This window comes from Panthera uncia (genome assembly GCF_023721935.1).
Source record: "Panthera uncia isolate 11264 chromosome E2 unlocalized genomic scaffold, Puncia_PCG_1.0 HiC_scaffold_19, whole genome shotgun sequence".
Lineage (NCBI taxonomy): Eukaryota > Metazoa > Chordata > Mammalia > Carnivora > Felidae > Panthera > Panthera uncia.
The window spans coordinates 2,002,086-2,020,343 of NW_026057588.1; the positions used below are offsets into that span (position 1 = coordinate 2,002,086).

At 47.5% G+C, this 18,258-nt stretch overlaps 2 long non-coding RNA genes across 2 annotated transcripts in view; both read left to right on the forward strand.

Annotated features, from left to right (window-relative positions):
* Positions 1-4,917: 4,917 nt before the first annotated feature.
* Positions 4,918-8,552, forward strand: LOC125915888 (uncharacterized). Its single transcript, XR_007455782.1, has 4 exons — positions 4,918-6,001; positions 6,853-6,993; positions 7,109-7,248; positions 7,678-8,552. It is a non-coding gene; the product is annotated as an uncharacterized LOC125915888 (long non-coding RNA).
* A 2,039-nt stretch (positions 8,553-10,591) lies between these two features.
* Positions 10,592-18,258, forward strand: part of LOC125915889 (uncharacterized) — a 13,442-nt gene continuing 5,775 nt past the window's right edge. The window contains exons 1-2 of the long non-coding RNA XR_007455783.1: positions 10,592-11,611; positions 12,952-13,047. This is a non-coding gene — a long non-coding RNA (uncharacterized LOC125915889). The remainder of the gene's footprint in view (positions 11,612-12,951; positions 13,048-18,258) is intronic.

An 18,258-nucleotide genomic window follows, 5' to 3' on the forward strand; every position in this document is an offset into this window, starting at 1 on the left:
GACTCACCGCGCGCGGGCTCCGCTCCGGCCAGGGCCGCTCCGTCATGGCGGCGCCTCGGCTTGCGAGCGAGCCCTGCCGCCGCCGCGCGGACTACAACTCCCAGAACCCCGCGCGCCGCGGGCGACCGCCATTGGCTCGGAGGGGCGCACAGAATCGTCCCCGAGCGTCACGCGCCACGGGCCCCCTGGCGGGGAAGGAGGGGTCGTAACGCACGGGACTTCGCCGACCAATCGGAAGCCGCCCGGAATAGGTCCTTCGCCCCCCACGGTGCCCCAGAGTTACCCTGGAGGGATTCGGTCGCCACGGCAACGGGGCACGCTGCGGCGCAGCGACGTGAGGATGGTGCGGGGTGACTGGTAAGAGGATGGGGAGGGCTGCCCGAGCGCTCTCTTTTTGCTATGCGCTTGCCAAACGAAAGGCAGAAATTCTATTTAAACAACGTGGTTTCTTGTTTGTTTACTATAAGACTGTCTCACATTTCGTATGTTAAAAATATTTTTAAATATGTCTGTGTTAATATAATATGTCCCAGAATAGGATTGCCACATTTAGCATATCAATAACACAGGAGGCACAGAATTGCAGATAACAGCGATTTTTAAAAAAAGTATTAATGTGTTTCACATTTAGTGTATCTTTTAAAAATTATAAAATATATGTAGATTAGTAGAAGTAATTTTCAGTGTAGCTATGTCCCACAGTAGACTTGCCACATTTAGTAAATAAAAATACAGGATGCCCACCTAAATTTGAATTCCAGGTAAACAATAAGTACGTTTTTAGTGTAACTATTACCCATATTTATTATATTTTTAAAACTTTTTAATATAAATATATTTAGTATAACTTGTTTAATATATGTATATGTCCTAGTAGGGTTGCCAAATTTCTCATATAAAAATATAGGACAACTCCTAGTAAAATCTGAATTTCAGGTGAATTTTTTTAGTATAAATATGTTCCAATAGTATAGTTGGGATATAAATAATAATAAATACTATGTTAATTACGAATAGTATATCTTATTATTATTTATCCGAATGGTATATTCGGGACATATTTAAACAAATTCTAATACCAAATAGTCTTTTAAATACTAATGATATATTTTAGTATAAGCACATCCCAATAGTATGTTTAGAATATACTAAAAAGTTATTATTTGAAATTCAGATTGGGAGGAAGATAATGATTCAAGAGGGTTTCACAGCTCTGGGACTGGGCTCAGGGTGGCTATAGCGAGTGCTGAGATGGAGTAGCAGGAGGACGTGAGTGGGATCGGGGACCTAACAAAGGAGATGGGGACCCCACTTCCCGAAGCCTAGGACCAAATGCCATTTATCTGTTGGACAGCAGCGCCTACCAGGTGCTATTCTGGACCCGGACAGGGTGTGAGGGGGATACATCAGTGAGCAAGACTGATGTGGCTTTGGTCTCCAAGAGCCCACAGTTTACATACCAGTAAACAGAGAAAGCAGATGCTTGCTGGAAGTGTAAGTGCCTTAGAGAAAATAAAAGGAGGCACAGAAATGTGAAGTCTCAGGAGGGGCAAGAGGGGCTACTTACCTGGGTGGTCAGAGCTGCACCTCTCTCTCATCTCCTGCTGGCTGCTGGTCCCTGGAGTGTTGAATTCAAGCAGATGCTTGCTGCATGCAGAAGCCACAGATGGAAAAATAAAATCCAAGTGCTGAGGGTTTATTTTTTCCTTCTTGTAAATTATAAATTGTAAATTATTCTTGTAAATTATTGTAAATTATACAATGAGTTCCCTGACTCATTTTCTTGGTAGGTGAAATTGGCCTGATCTTTTGGCCTTATTTATGTGTTTATAACTCTGCAAGACACCTCAGGAAATTGCCCTGGAGAGAGCATTCACTTTGTTTCTAGAGTCAGGGTGAAAGACCCTGTCATCATTAGGCAACTTGAATGCTAGATCCACGGGGAGGCAGTCTGGTGTCAGACCAAGGCTTCCAAACAATTTGTAAGCAACAGAAACTTTTGTTCCAAATGACACTGAGGTGAATCTCAATTTAAAAGTAAGTCTGCTGGAAGCCGAACCATTGTGATCTCCAGGGGCTAGAAGAGGAGAGGTGGGAAGCTGCTTCGTAGTTTGGCGATGTGACCCTGAGCAGACTTGCTGCTCCAGTGTTTTTGAATGTGGTCTTGGAAAGTTTGGTCCTTCCCTCCTGGAGAGCAGTGGTCTGCAGATCTCAAGGAAGGTAGACTCATTCTGCTACAGACCGAGGGACTTAGGTCAACAGGTAAGGGGTGCATAAGCTTGAAGCAAGTTAACCCTTAAGACCAGGTGGAGTGCCATTACGAGATGACCGTGTCCCAGGCTCTGTTAAATACAGTGACTGCCCCCTACCGCTGGCCCAGGACTGAGGGTGTCCATGGGATGTGGTGGAACTCGGGTGGGTGGGTCCCCCAGCTCTGTCCTGGCTCATGTACACCCAAGAAGCAGCCTGTGCCCGAGTCCCCGCTCCATGCTTCCTTGTCCTCACCCCTTGCCTCCCTGCCCAGGTCGGTTACTCACCCACCCCTGCCAGCCTTGGCAACAAGACCTGAGTTCCCGTCCTTGCTTCGGACCCTGGCCAGATGTCTCACGTGCTTCCTGGACCCAGCCGGTTGTCCACTTCGGGTGGCACTGGGTGAACATCTTGGCCCAAGATGAGGACCATGGGAAGCAGGTGGCTCTCTGGCCAGCTGGGGCTAAGCCAGGCCAGCACCTGTGCTGAGCCTCCTCCAACATCACTCTCAGTGGGCACTAGAGAAGACAGAAGCCATCCTCTGGTAGACAGAGTGCCAAACACCCACGGACATAATAGCCCTCCTGAGCAACCTAGGTCTCTGGTACCATGAAAGTCTTGCTAGGCCTAGCAATTGGGGCAGGTTGTGGTCAGCCACATGCACCCGCACCCCCAGGCCCTGGCCACCCCCAGAGAATGCCAGCCCTCCCCCCTCCGTCCATAGTTTACTGCAGCCTGCCGCCCAGGGTTGTTCTGGATAAGGTACCGTACAACCTGCCTTCCCAGGTCCTGGCCTGCTAGTCATCTCACACTCACACTACAGGCTCAGGAGCAGGTCAGGTGGGTCAGGTGGTCCCGGTCACCTTGGTGTCTCTCTGTCCCTGCAGGGCTTGCTGGAGCTGGTGGCCCGGGGAAGGTCCAGGGGTGGTCTGAGTCGGGCCCCACATACCCCACACCATGCCAGACCAGGCAACCCCAGGAGTATTGCGAACCTTACAGGGTTTTCTGGGCTGAGGGGCCCAGAGTTGGTCCGGGAGAGGTCTGAGTCAAGACCCAGACACCCCAATGCTGCAGGCCTATGTCAGGCCTGACATCTCCCAGACCCTGCAGGGATGCTGGGCCAAGTGGCTGGGGCAGATCCAGGTCAGGCCCCACAACCCAGCACATGCCTGCTCTGGATACCCATGGCATCTCCCAAACCCAGCTGGGCTTACTGGATCCGAGGGCCCAAGGCAGGTCTGGGTCAGGTCACAAACGCCCTGCATCTGCAGGCCCTAGCCAGGGCCAGTGTCTTCTTATCCTGGCAGGGCTTGCTGGAGCTCATGGCCTGGAGCAGGTCAGGGTCAGGCACCACAACCCAGCACCAGGCTGGTCATGGCCACCACCGGATCATGCAGGGCTGGGTGGACCCAGAGGCTGGGGACTGGCCCAGGTGAGGTCCCCCACACCAGCACTAGGCCGGGCCTTAGCACCCTGGTGTCTTCTGGGACCCGCAGGACTGGTTGGGCCCAGAAAATGGGGGTGGGTCCAGGTCGGCCCCACAACACAGCACCACACTGGCCCTGGCCCTCCAGTTTCTCCTGGACACGGCAGGGCTTGCTGGAGCTTAAAGCCCAGGGCAGCTCTGGGTCAGGCCCCACATACCCAGAACCATACTGGTTTTGGCCACTGTGGGCATCTTTCAGAACCTGCACGCTGGCTGGGCCTGGAGGATGGATACAGGTTTGGTTCAGGCCCCACAAACCAGCACCACGCTGGCCCTGGCCCTCCCGGGTTTTCTGGACCCTGCAGGGCTTGTTGGAACTTATGGACTGAGGTAAGTCCGGGTCAGGCCCCACACACCCAGCATCACGCTGGCCCGGGCCCTCGACATCTCCTGGAGCCTTCAGGGCTGGCTGGGTGTGAAAGCGCAGGGCTGGTCTGGGTGAGGACCGAAATGTCCTGCACCTGCAGGCCCTAATCAGGCCTGGAGTCTCCCAGAACCTGCAGGTCTACCAGGCGCCTGAGGCCAGGGGTAGGTCTAGGTCAGGTCCCACAAGCCAGCACCATGCCGGTCCTGGCCCTCCAGTGTCTCCCAAACCTGCATGGCTTGCCTAAGTCCATGGCCCGGGGCAGGTCTGGGCCAGGCCCCACAACCAAGCACCATGCCAGCCCTGACCACCCCCAGTGTCCCCTGGACCCTGCAGGGCTTGCGGGAGCTTATGAACTGAGATAAGTCCAGGTCAGGCCCCACACACCACCCTGGGCTGTCTGGGTCTCGAGGCTCAGGGCTGGTCTATCTAAGGTCCCACACCCGTATATATAAGGCCCCACCAGCCAGGCCTGGTGTATCCCAGAATGTGCAGGGCTTTGGTGCCCCATGGCCCAGGACAGGTCCAGCTGAGGCTTTGCACACCGGTACCTCACACTGGCCCTGCCCATGCCCAGAGTCTCTGGGCACCTCCCAGACCCTGCAGGGCTTGCTGGGCCCAGTGGCCCAGGGCAGGTCGGGGCAGCTGCAGTTGCTTGGCCCATCCTGAGCACCCCTGCATCTTCTGCTTGCCCTGCAGGCCTCCTGCTTCCACAGCGCAGCAGCCAAGCCCTGGCGTCCCTGAGTTCTCCGTTCGCCTGCACCCCACCTGTACCCTGGAAGGCAAGTTCATGGAGCAGTCTGGGATGCCACCTTAGGGCATGTGTGGGCTTGCAGGAGCCAGGGCCAGTGGAGAACAGCAGGGTGGTGGGGTAGTGGGGTTCTGCTCAGGGAACAGGAGTCTGAGGGGCCGGGAGCACCCTTTCCGGGAAGCGAGTAGCGGGGACATTGCCCCTGCCTTGAAGGGCACAGGGATGGGATGCGGTACTTACAGCTTTGGAAGGTGACAGAGAATGTGTAGAAGACTCGGGGAGGGGCTGGTGGCAGGAGGCTGCTCGCTCTGCTCGAGCCTGGAAGGCAGGACAGAGACAGGGCTCTTCAGCCAGGATGGGCAAGAGCAGTCACACAGCCGGGGTAGAGGAGGCATGGGAGACCCGCTCAGAGGGATCAGGATCGCAAGCTGGCAGACACCAGGCTGTGTAGGCCCAGTGGGGTCTGGACTCTACTGGGGGTAGTGGGGAGGCCGAGGAAGGGAGTGCAGGGCCAGACAGAGTTCCTGATGCCACAGCTGCCCTATGACTTTTGTCGGTCCCTTCCTCATTTTTTTTTTAGGTTTGTTTATTTATTTTGAGAGAGAGAGAGAGAGAGAGAGAGAGAGAGAGAGCATGCGGGAGGGGCAGAGAGAGAAGGAGAGAGAGAATCCCAAGCTGGCTCTGCACTGTCAGCACAGAGACTGGTGAGGGATGCGAACTCACAACCATGAGATCATGACCAAGCCAAAATCAAGAGTCAGACACTAACCAACTGAGCCACGCAGGCGCCCCAGTCCTTTCCTCCCTTAAAAAAAATATCAAAAATCATATTTTACTACTGCCTTGCTATCTAGGCAAACATAAATCCAGGCTCCATTCATTATTACCTATTCATTATAACTTTATTGATTTTTTAATTAATTTGTTTATGTTTATTCATTTTTTGAGAGAGAGAGAGAGAGAGAGGCAGAGAGAGAGAGAGAGAGGGAGACACAGAATCTGAAACAGGCTCCAGGCTCTGAATTGTCAGCACAGACCCCAATGCGAGGATGCAGCCCACGAAACTGAGACCATGACCTGAGCTGAAGTCAGATGCTTAACCGACTGAGCCATCCACGCACCCCTCAATTTTTTCCTTCTGATTTTACAAGTGGGTAAAATTCAAATATTTTCATGGGTCTTGTGAATAAATTGGCCCTGCCTGGAGTGTCACCTGCTCATCACAGGGTCATTGGCTTGTGACATTTAGGACAGACCCCCAGGGACGGGCCCTGCCCTATCTATGACATCATTCTTCCTTCCTCTAGCTTCTGCGTCCTCTCAGGAAGGTGCATTTAAAGATCCCCAATGGGGCAGAGATTGTCTTTGATGCTAATGGAGACAGAGTTACAGGATTTGACATTTTGCAAGGGCAGAAAACTGTAAAAGGCCTGTTCTACTCTGTCCACGTAGATGTATGTGACCCACAAGCCTCCTCAGGGGGTGGAATGATGGTCCAGTTGATGGAGGAGGGGCTCCGGGTGAGTTGTACACAGATCACCTCAGTCCTGGCGAACTAAAGCCAGCGAGGAACTCAGAGGCCAGTGGTCCAAGTGGCTGTCTGATGTAGAATGGGGGGGGGGGGGTCTAAATTGGGCCAGTTGTAACTCATCTATGTTTTTTGGCCATAACCAGACCCTTCCGTGAGGGGAGAAGAGGCATTTACTTATCATCCAAAATGAAAATATTGGAGCCACCAATGTCGAATTAGAGTTTGCATCAGGGATTTACCCTAGAGTAATTTTTAAAGATTTTAAAATGTTTATTTATTTTTGAGAGAGAGAAAAACATGCAAGCCAGGGAGGGGCAGAAAGAGGGGAACAGAGGATCCTAGACGGGGAGCCTGATGCTGGGCTTGAACTCCCGAGCCATGAGACCATGACCTGAGCTGAAGTCAGACACTCAACCAACTGAGCCACCCAGGCGCCCTTACCCTAGAGTATTTTTCTTGTCTGTACTCAGGGGCCTGCTTGGCGAAGAAGTGGGGAATTTACTGGGAAGATGGAGAAACACTCCACCTCACACATTCCCATAGAGCATCTGGGAGGCGCGGCGGGACAGGTGTCCTTGTTTCGTTTGTTAACAGTCAGTTGCCAGCTTTGGGTAGGTATGTCCAGGTGTCCTCTGTGGCTCACAGAGACACCCTGGCCCCCCGGTGACAGCATTGGGTGTGTGACTCCTTCCACTGCAACCCCCTTCTTCCATTGATGGCCTTCAGGTTTTCCAACTGAGAGGTGCCCATCCTTGGACCACACTCAGAGGGTTCTCTTGAAGTCCTTTTCAACTGGCCTGACAGGAAAGAACACAGTGCTCCCCTTTGGGGGTTGGGGACCCAACACCCCAACACTTCCCTCAAAGGTATTCTCACCCCCAGCCTCCTTCCCCATGACTCTTGCCCTCAGGTGGGAGGTGGGCTCAGGGAGTCAGACCATCCCTTTGCAAGTCCCGAGCAGATCCACTGGCTGTCCAAGGGAAGGCTGTGGAGGGGGGAGATCAGTACCTGTGTCCTTCATGCCCCAGAGGCTGGAATGGCACCATTGCACACAGTGTTCCCAGGCTCGCCACCGTCAGACCCACCTGAAGGTTTATTTCATTTGCTGCGTCTGTGGGTGCCTCTCTAGTCTGACTTTGGTATAACTATAGTGTTTTCCTGCTGAAAGGAGCCTTGCCTTCTTGTGTGGGAAGGACACTGGAATGCTCCCCTGGGATGTTCCCACAGGAACCCAGCCCCCTGCCCCTGGACTGGTCACTGACAACACCTTCTGCTCATCCTTCCTCTGCTTGCAGCCTGAGTTCCAGGATCCAGCCAGATCCACCAGCAGGGAGATCATCACGATGTACCCTTTAAATACCTCACAAATTTGTCAGTTATACATCAGCAAAGTTAGAAGAAAGAAGAAGAAATGAATGAATCGGTACATGGGATATGTGGAATGCTCATGGGATCCTCCCTCCCCGTAGCTGGCCTCCTTACCATCACATGGCAGGCAGGACTCTATGTCTCCCACAGACATGAAGAAATGTCTTCTGTGTCCCAAGGAGCAGCACCCAAGCCAGGCCAGAGTCCACTGCCTGCCCAGGATGGACACCTTCCTGGTCTTTGACGAGCCCCTGGGGTTGATGCTGACCTCAGTGATGCTCACGTTGGCCAGCCTGACCATGTTATTCCTAGTGATGTCCCTGAGGCGTCGGGACATGCCCGTGATCAGGGCCAACGACAGGGCTCTCAGCTGCATGCTTCTCACCTCCCTAACTCTGCCCCTCTGCCCCTTGCTCTTCCTCAGCCGTCCCACCCCTGCCACCTTCCTTCTCCACCAGACAACCTTTGCTGTCATGTTCACCATGGCCATTTCTCCATCTTGGCCAGACTGTGGTCCTGGCCTTCAGAGTCACCGGGCCTGGCAACAGGGCTTCAGGTATACTGTGCCTCCACCCGGGTTGTCCTCATCACCTGATGATGCTGGTATTTCTCTGTGGGGTCCGGCTGGGCAACTTCCTACCGTTCCCTGACAGGGACAGCCTCAGAGTCCAGCCACGTCGCCAGGGGGCACTGTGCTGACAGCTCAGAGCCTGGAGCCTGCTTCGGATCTGTGTCTCCCATTCCCTCTGCCCCTCCCCCACCTCTCAAAAATAAATAAACATTAAAAAAAATATGCTGGACGTATGGATAGTCATTGGCTATTCTCTTTGTAGGTATTGTTGAAAATCTTCACAAATGAAAAGGTTTGAGGGGCGCCTGGCTGGCTCGGTCAGAAAAGCATGTAATTCCTGATCTTGGGGTCATGTGTTCAAGTCCCACATTAGCTGTAGAGTTTACTTTAAACAAACAAACTTAAAAAAATAAAAATAAAGTTGGAAAAGGCCCATGATACAATAACAACAACAATATTAAAGGTGGTAACATGTTGGTGAGGAAGTTAAAATCCACATCCACTATTGGTGGATATGTGAAATGGTGCGGCTACTTTGGAAAACAGTCTTGCATTTCTCCAGAAAGTTAAATGTAGAATGACCATATGACCTGCTAAATTCCACTCTTAGATAGATAGACAAGGGAAGTGAAAATATATGTCCACGTGAAAACTTGTGCACAAATGTTAAGAGCAACGAAAAAGTGGAGACAACTCGAATTCCCTTCAGCTGATGAATGGATAAACAAAATGTGCCATATCTATGCAGTGGAATGGTATTTGGCCATAAAAGGAATGAACTACTGAAAGTACAACATGGATGAGCTTTGAAATGTCCAAAATAGGGAAATTCATAGAGACAGATAGTTAGTGGTTGCTAGGGCTGGGCTAAAAAGGCTTAAAAAGGGCAGCGTTTCTTTTTGGGGTGAAGATAAAGTCTAACATCAATTTTGATGGTTGCACAAATATGTGGATATACTGAAAACCACTGAATTCTACACTGCAAATGGTGAATTTTATCATTTGTGAATGAAAGCTCAATAAAGTTGTTACCCAAAAACAAAAAAAGAGAATACATTACAAAATGTGGCCCTTCGTTATACCCTGATCTTTAAAAAAAATATCAAATTATTTTAAAAAGTGGGGGGGTGTCTGTGTGGCTCAGTTGCTTAAACGTCTGCCTTCAGCTCCAGTCATGAAGCCCGCTCTGGATTCTGTGTCTCCCTCTCTCTCTCTGCCCCTCTCCCACTCGTGCTCTCTTGTTCTCTCAAAAATAAACATTTTTTTTAAGTGGAGATAATTTTAAGTTGTAATGCTTAATATTCAGTAGACCTTTTTAGAAAGGTAAACCTTTTTTGAAAGTTTTTTTTAACGTTTATTTTTGAGAGAGTGAGTGAGACAGCGCCGGCGGGTGGGGGGGAGAGGCAGAGGAGACAAGGAGACGGAGCATCAGAAGCAGGCGCTGCACTGACAGCAGAGAGGCTGATGTGAGGCTGGACTCACCAACCATGACATCATGACTTGAGCTGAAGTCAGAGGCTTAACTGAGCCACCCGGCTGCCCCCCAAATTATTTTTTTTTTCTAAAAAATTGATAATGGAATTACGGTTATGTTAGAAAATTGTCCTTGTTTTTGCAATTACATATCGTAGTTAAAATAGGATACCAAAACACTGGGATTCCTTTTCAAATGACACAGAATGGCAATGTGGCTGGGGTTAGTGGGTGGGGACTACCCCTGGGTTGATGGTCACTGAGGCCACATAATGGTTGTCTGCTTTTCCGTATGTCCAAAATTCTCCATAAAGTAGAGGTTTTGAAAATTCCTTAAAGAACCAGCAAGAATTGAATAGAGAACGTGGGTTTGTGAATCGGTCCTATGCGGAAAATTGGCTGCTATGTGAAAAGTATGTGGAAAACATCTTCCACCAAGCACTAGGCCGGGACTCAGAGCTCCTCGAGATGCCCACATTTGGAGTGCAAGAAATGCTCACCTCAACCTCACACGCACCCGAGGGAGGTGAGGGCAGCTTTACAAAGGAAGGTGACTCAGGGCTATGTCTGCACCTGCCTTCCTAAACCCAGGTTTCGCTCTCAGAATTTTGACAATTCCGGTTGTCGGTATAGGAGAGTTTCTCCACATCTTAGTTCTCCAGACGGAGAACAAAACGACCCACTCAAAGTTTTCTAATGTTGCGCTATTGTCAAGAAAACATAAACGTTGTGAAAATCTCGATTATGACACCAGAGGGATTTAGCGGAGACCACACATCACATTGGATGGAGGAATGAGAGATGCCTGCCTTCACCCGATGAACAGAAACATCGAGACATGGACATAACATTGGAATGCGTGTCTCTGTCTCACACAAAAAGCACATCGAAACACTGATTTTGACTTCGTGCCTACGTAGGTGTGTTCGTGAAGCCTGCACCTTCGACAGCTGGTGCTGAAATCGAGCTGCTGCGGTGCCTCCCGAACTCGCGCCGCCGCAGGGCCTTCTGGGAGGTGTAGTACGAGACCCTGGGTGTCCACCCCTGCCACCTGGTGGGCGAAGCTGGAGTACCTACGATTCCCTATAACTTAGAACTCTTCCCGAGGCTTCCCAGCCTCTCAGGAGCCGCCGACTGCGCGCTTCTGGAGATCAGGAGTCTGGACAACGGAAGCTTCTGGAAATTATAGTGAGAGAAACCCGTTTCACTGCAGCCGAGGCCTGGCCCATGAGCCTGGACTACAAGTCCAGGGAGGGCCCGATCCGCAGCCCAGGCCCGGTCGTGCACGTCCATTGGGTGGATACCGCACCGCCGCGCCTTCTGGGAAACGTAGTCTGACTCTCTGGGCTCTCGGTTGTACTGACTGCTGGACAGAGCTGGGATCCGGCCGTAAGACTACAACTCCCAGAATACACTTGCGGCGGCGTTCCGACGCTCCGGAGTCCTCGGCCTCAGCGCGGGGCTTTCTTGTCCTGCTAGTTCCGCTTTGCGTCCTGCGCCGCCGTCGGGCGGTGAGGCTGCGGTGGGCGCTGGTACCCGGTGTGCTCCGCTGTGTGTGGCCGTCCCGGGCGGTCTGGTCAGAGCCCCAGTCCCGGTCTGGCTCCAGGTCTGCGGACGAGCCATCTCGGCGTGTCCGCCTGGACTCCTTCCCGCCACAGGGGGGGCGGTGCCGGCTCGTCCGCTTCGGGGCTGGGCTGGGGTGTCCGTCCCGAGAGCGGAGGGCGGTGCGAGGAGCGGGTGGGGCTGCAGGTGACTCCGTGAGGACCTCGGAGTCGGCCGAGGCGATGGCCGCAGGGATCCTGACAGCCCGACCCCCGGTGAGTGGCCGCTCGCCCTCCCTCCCCGGGCTGGGCCTGGACTCTGCGCCCAAGGGTTGCGTGGGAGTCTGTGCCCTCGCTTGTCAGCCTTGGGTCGTCGTCCCCGCTCTTCCTTCTCAGCAGTCTTGCGGGCGGAGGAACGTGGAAAACCTCAGTAATCCTGCAGTCCTCACGTGTATCCCTGAAATCCTGTAACCTTTGAAGACCTAAACAAAACCTCCCAGCAAGAAAATTCCAGACCCACGTTCCAGACAGCTTCAGCTACCACCCATTTAAGGAACAAACAGTTCCCGTCTTTCCATCATCTGGAATGATTTGTCTAAAAGAGGGAACATCTCTCAATTTGTTTTTAATGAAGCCAATGTAACTATGATTCTAAGACTTGTAAACTCTGAGCTCAGGCTCCTCATTTGAAAAAACAAAAAACAGACCCCAGGAACTGGGAAGTGCTTCCTGAGACTTGTGGGGATTAAGAAAATTTCTATTAGTGCTTTCTTAAGTACAGCGCCCAGAACGGAGAGAGAACCCTTGGCAAATGGTTAACATAATCAGCAGTATTAACGTTATCATTTTTATATACCTGGTGGTATAAAAAAGGGAGGGGACAAGAAGGGGAATCCTAAAGGGGTCTGTACATTTGGTCTTACAGAAGATCACTAGTCGATCAATAAATGTGTGGGATAAGTAGGGGGTAAACATCTCAGTGTTATGCTGGCTCGCCTCTGAAATGGCTGATGCAGACCCCTGATGCCCACAGGAAGGCTCGGGTGTATCATCCCTGAAAGCCAGAACCCTTTCAGGACATCTCCCTGTACACCTGGCCGCATCCTCACATTCCCATGTAGCCCCTCCCCGCTCTTCTGGGAACTTTGCAAGAATAAGGATCTTGACTCAGCAGACACGTGGGTGACATTTCAGGAGCAGATAACCTTGGATGATGTGGTGGTGGACTTCACCCAGGAGGAGTGGGGGCTGCTGGGCCCTGCCCTGAGGACCCTGTCCCACAGTGTGATGCTGGGGACTTTAAGGCACCTGGTTGCCGTGGGTGAGGCTGTTCCCACGTCAACTTGTATTTGCTTGGGGTCTTGGCAGAGTGGGTTTGACATAGCTGGGAGTGTGGGGTCACTGGAGTGTTTCTCTACATCAGACCTCCCAGCTTGAGTCACCTGGCTGGCTCAGTTCATAAAACACGCGACTCCTGATCTCTGGGTCGTGAGTGCAAGCCTCACCTTAGGCATAGAACTTGCTTAAAATAATAAAATAAAATGTTCTTACAAGTAAAATTTATATTAAAAAAAAAAACAAACAAAACCTCACAGCTTGATCACTCATTTGGACAGGACCTTGGACCCCAAAGCCAGATCCCGTTGCCCACCTAGAATTCAGAATAGAGCCACGGATGATGGACAGAGGGCTCTCCCAGGATTCCTGCCTAGGTGAGATGGTGAAAGGATCTTTGCAGTCAGTTTTTATTTATACGTTTCTTCATATCTTCCTTTTCTAGTGGTTTTCATTACCTGTGGCATTTCCATAACTCCATCTGGATTATTTTCCTGTTGTTTGAAGAGCCCCCTTCATCATTTCCTTCAGAGTGACAAAATTCTCTCACTTTGTGTTTGCCTGAAAATGCCTTTGTTTCATTTATTTCATTTTGGAAAGATACTTTAGGCAGAGAATTTTTAGCTTGTCAGGATTTCTTTCCCCCCTCAGCACTTTAAAGACACCATACGGTTGTCTGGTTGTCTTCCGGACTCCATGATTTCTGTTGAGAAGTCAACCTCCATCTTATTGTTACTTTGAAGACAATGGATATTTTTTATTTTTATTTTTTTGCTAATGATACCTTTAGAATGCACAAATCTTAAATATGCAATTGGAGAATTTTGACAAATGTGTGCTTATATGTAATTCTCACCCAAATGGAGCTTGAGGACATTTTCATTACCTCACAGAGTTCCTTTGTTACCTCTTTCCACTTAAGAAAGGCAAACGCTGTTGAGACTTTTTTTCTAACATAGGTTCTTTTTGTCTTTTCTACAACTTCATATAAAGAGAATCATACATTATTACTTTTGTGTAAGGCTTATCCTCAGATTTTTGAGATTCATACATGATATATGCATTATTATTTCATTCCTTTTTTACTTTTTACTATTTAGGATATTTTATTTTTTAAGTTTATTTATTTATTTTGAGAGAGAGGAAAGTAAGCAAGCAGGGGAGGGGCAGAGAGAGAGAGAGAGAGAGAATCCCAAGCAGGCTGTGTGCTCTGAGTGTGGAGCCTGATGTGGGGCTCAGACCCACAAACTATGAGATCATGGCCTGAGCCAAAATCAAGAGTTGGACATTTTTTTTTTATTTTATTTTTTAACGTTTATTTTTGAGACAGAGAGAGACAGAGCATGAACAGGGGAGGGGCAGAGAGAGAGGGAGACACAATCTGAAACAGGCTCCAGGCTCTGAGCTGTCAGCACAGAGCCTGACGTGGGGCTCGAACTCACAGACCGTGAGATCATGACCTGAGCTGAAGTCGGACGCTTAACCGACTGAGCCACCCAGGCGCCCCAAGAGTTGGACATTTAACTGACTAAGCCACTCAGGTGCCCCACAGGTATTTTGCTTTTTGAACGAATTGTAATTCTCTTGATATCCATTGATATCCATTCTCTTGATAATAAACATTTGGATTGTCTCTAGGGCTATTATGAATAATGCTGCTGTGAACATTCTTGTGTAGTGCTTATAGCAGACCTATGTTTTCATTTCTCTTGGGTTAATCTAGGAGTGGAATTGTTGGGTGATAGATTAGCAAGGTCTGATTTTATTATTTTTTTCTCTTATTGTTAGGTTTGTATTTGTTAACATCCTAAGAAAGCTTTATGCCAAGATTACAAAGATACTTTCCTGTTTTCTTCTGGTACTTTTATACTTTTTGCTTTTACATTAAGACCTATGATCCATCTTGGGATGCCTGGGTGGCTCAGTCGGTTAAGTGTCTGACTTCGGCTCAGGTCATGATCGCACGGTTTGTGGGTTCCAGCCCCGCATTGGGCTCTGTGCTGACAGCTCGGAGCCTGGAGTCTGCTTCCAATTCTGTGTCTCCTTTTCTCTCTGCCCCTCCCCCACTTGTGCCCTGTTTCTCTCTATCAAAAATAAATAAATGTAAAAAAAAAAAATATATATATATATAGAAGACCTATGATCCATCTTGAGTTAATTTTTATGTAAGTGTGAGGTAGTAGACAAGGCACTCATTATGGTTATGTAGTTCCAGCACCATGTAAAGAAAAAACTTTCCTTCATGGTATTGTACTGTAGCCTTTGTTGAAAATCAACTGAATGTGTATGTATGGGTCTCTTTCTCTGCTCTCTTCTCTTCCATTGATCCATTGTTCCTGCTCTGTGCCAGCATCGTACATCTTAATTATCGTACTTCACAGTGAATCTTGAAATGAGGTGGTGACCACCATCCTCTAACTTTATTGTTTGTAATTGTCTTGACTATTCAGGTCTTTCGCACTTCCATATAAATTTTATTTTAATTATTATTTTTTCTTTTTTCATATAAATTTTAGAATCAGTTTTTCAGTTGGAAATTGTCAAGCTTTTTCATTTCACAACATTTCTACTTGCCTTACATCTATAGATCATTTTGGAAGAATTTATGTCTAACATGTTGAGCCTTCTAATTCTGTGATCATGGTGTATTTATTTGGGTACTTCTCTCAGTAATATTTTGCACTTGTTAAGTATATGGGTCATGCACATCTTTTATTAAATTTATTCCTAGAAACTTAATATTTTTCATTCTGTTGTAAATATGTCTAATTTTATTTTCTAAATGTTGCTAGTATATATAAGTATAATTTATACTTTTTTAATGTTTATTTATTTATTTTGAGAGAGAACGGGGGAGGGGCAGACAGGGAGAGAGAAAATCTCAGGCAGGCTCTGTGCTAACAGCACAGATGCAGGGCGTGATCTCACGGTGAGATCATGACCTGAGCGATATTAAGAGTCAGACGCCTAACCAACTGAGCTACCCAGGTGCCCTAATGTAACTTATTCTTTAATTGACATTCTATCCTGTGTGAAATTGCTAAAATCACTAAATTAATTTATCTGTCAGTTTCCTTGGATGTCTTATATAATCATGTCATCTTCAAGTAAAGATTTATTTCTTCCTTTTCAGACTTTATGCTTTTTCTTTTCTATTAAGTTTATTTATTTTGAGAGAGAGTGATTGAGAGGGGGGAGAGAGAGAATCCCAAGCAGGCTCTGTGTTGTCAGTTTAGAGCCTGATGTGAGACTCAAACTCCTGAACCGTGAGATCATGACCTGAGCCAAAATCAAGAGGTGGATGCCTAACCAGCTGAGCCACCCTGGCGCCCCAATGCTTTCTTCCTTTCTAATGTTTGCATTTATAGTTACACATTTCCCTTTAAGCCTTATCTTAACTGCATTCTGCACATTTTCACATGTTTCATTTCCATTATTGTTCAGTTCATTGTTATTTTTGTTTTCCAAATGTTTTGATCTGAATGGTAATGAAAATACAACATATGAAAGTGATTTCTTCTTTGATTTGTGAAGTACATCGTTTAATTTCCAAGTATGAGGGGATTTCTGTTATTGATGTCTAGATTATTTCCATTGTGGTTCAAGAACATATTCTGCATGAGTTCAGTCCTTTTAAATTTATTGAGAATGTTTTTATGATACAGCGTGTAGTCTGTTTTGGTGAATGCATATTCTGCTACTGTTGGGCATGGTGTCTGATAAAGTTGCACACACTTTGTTTCTATGAACTGTCGTGTCTGCTTGTTCTTTCAGCTGCTCAGAGGAGAGTGTTAAATCTCCAACTGTGACTGTGTTTGTTAATATATGTGTTAATGTTTCTTAATCATTTTTTTTCATGTGTTTTAAAGCTGTGTTACTGAGTTTAATGACATGTTAGATTATTGTGTGTTCCTGGTTCCTATTCTACATACCGTCTCATCACTGTGAAATGCCCTTCTTTTCCTCTGGTAATACTTCTTGTTTTGAAATCCACTAGTTGATTTTAATGTAGCCAAATAGCTTTCTTATACTGCAGTCAATATACAGCTTTATATGGCTTTTTCTGTACCTTTACTTTCAGGTTATCTGTTGAAATGTTAAAGTGGGTTTCTTGGAAACAGCATTTAATTTGGTCTTGTTTGTAACCCACTTCAGCAAGCTTATTCTTTTTTTTTTTCTTTTTTTTTTTTTTTAACGTTTATTTATTATTGAAAGACAGAGTCAGAGTGTGAGCAGGGGAGGGGCAGAGGGAGAGGGAGACACAGAATCTGAAACAGGCTCCAGGCTCTGAGCTGTCAGCACAGAGCCCGACGCAGGGCTCGAACTCACAAACTGTGAGATCATGACCTGAGCTGAAGTTGGACGTTTAACTGACTGAGCCACCCAGGCGCCCCAGCAAGCTTATTCTTTAAGACTGTTCAGTAAATTTGTATTTAGTGTATAATTACTGATATGCTTGGGTTTTATATTCTGCTTCATCTGGTCTTTGTTCCTTTGTTTTCCCATTCAGGCTTCTTTTGCCTTAATTTGGTATTATTTGCTATTCCATTTTGTCTCCTTGTTTTTTCCTTTTTAGCATTATGTCTTTTTAATCTTAATCTTAAGTCTTATTTGCCTTATGGTTAAAATACACATCTTAACGTATCATATACTATCTGGAATTAATATTATGCCACTCAGTGTACAGTGTAACAACTCACATTAATATAATCACAACTTTCTCTGTTGTCATATATTTTGCTTCCACATATTATATAAACCTCACTGAGCATCGTTGTTATTCTTTTTTCTACAGTCAACAGCCTTTTAAAGGAATTTAAAGTAATTTTGTACAATATTTTTTCCCAATTAATTCGTTTTTGGGTTGCTTTTAATTCCTTTCTACAGATTCAGGCTTCTACCTCTGATTATTTCTGTTCAGTTTAAAGAACACGCTGTACCCATAGGGAGCTTTCACATAAAGTCTGTCATCACGTTAAAGTCTTGGCTCCTCCTGGACTGTCCTCTTCTGCCACTCTGGCCTGGATGAGCCTCCCACTTGTGTTTCAGTTCTCTCTGAAAGGCAGGTGCATTTCACCAACTGGTCTTTGGAGAGCACACCTCTTTACAGGGAAAAATGAATGACATCGGAGAGCATTGATGGTTTGGTTCTTACATCTCCAGGTATGGCACTTAAAACCAGACTGTCTCTGCCTTTCACTCTTTTTGGTAAGCCACTAATAGGTGTACAATAAAAAGTTAGATTTTAAAAGTGGGAATTTAGTTTTCATGTATATCTTTCCCCCAGGGACTGCCATTTAGCATGGTTTTACTAGCTATATTTTTAACATTGAAGTATGTAATGACGTGCCGGGAAGTTTGATGTCAGATGTTAAACTCAAGATGTTCTCTACAGATTGTTGCTCTTGAACAGTGAACATCCAGGATGGTACCTTTGATCAGTCTAGATAAACTCTCTGCCGTTACCTCTTCAAATGTTTCCTCTGCTGTGATCTCTCCTGCAACTCCGGCTACACATTAGTCTGTCAGGCGTGTTCTGTTTTTATTTTATTTTATTTTATTTTATTTTATTTTATTTTATTTTATTT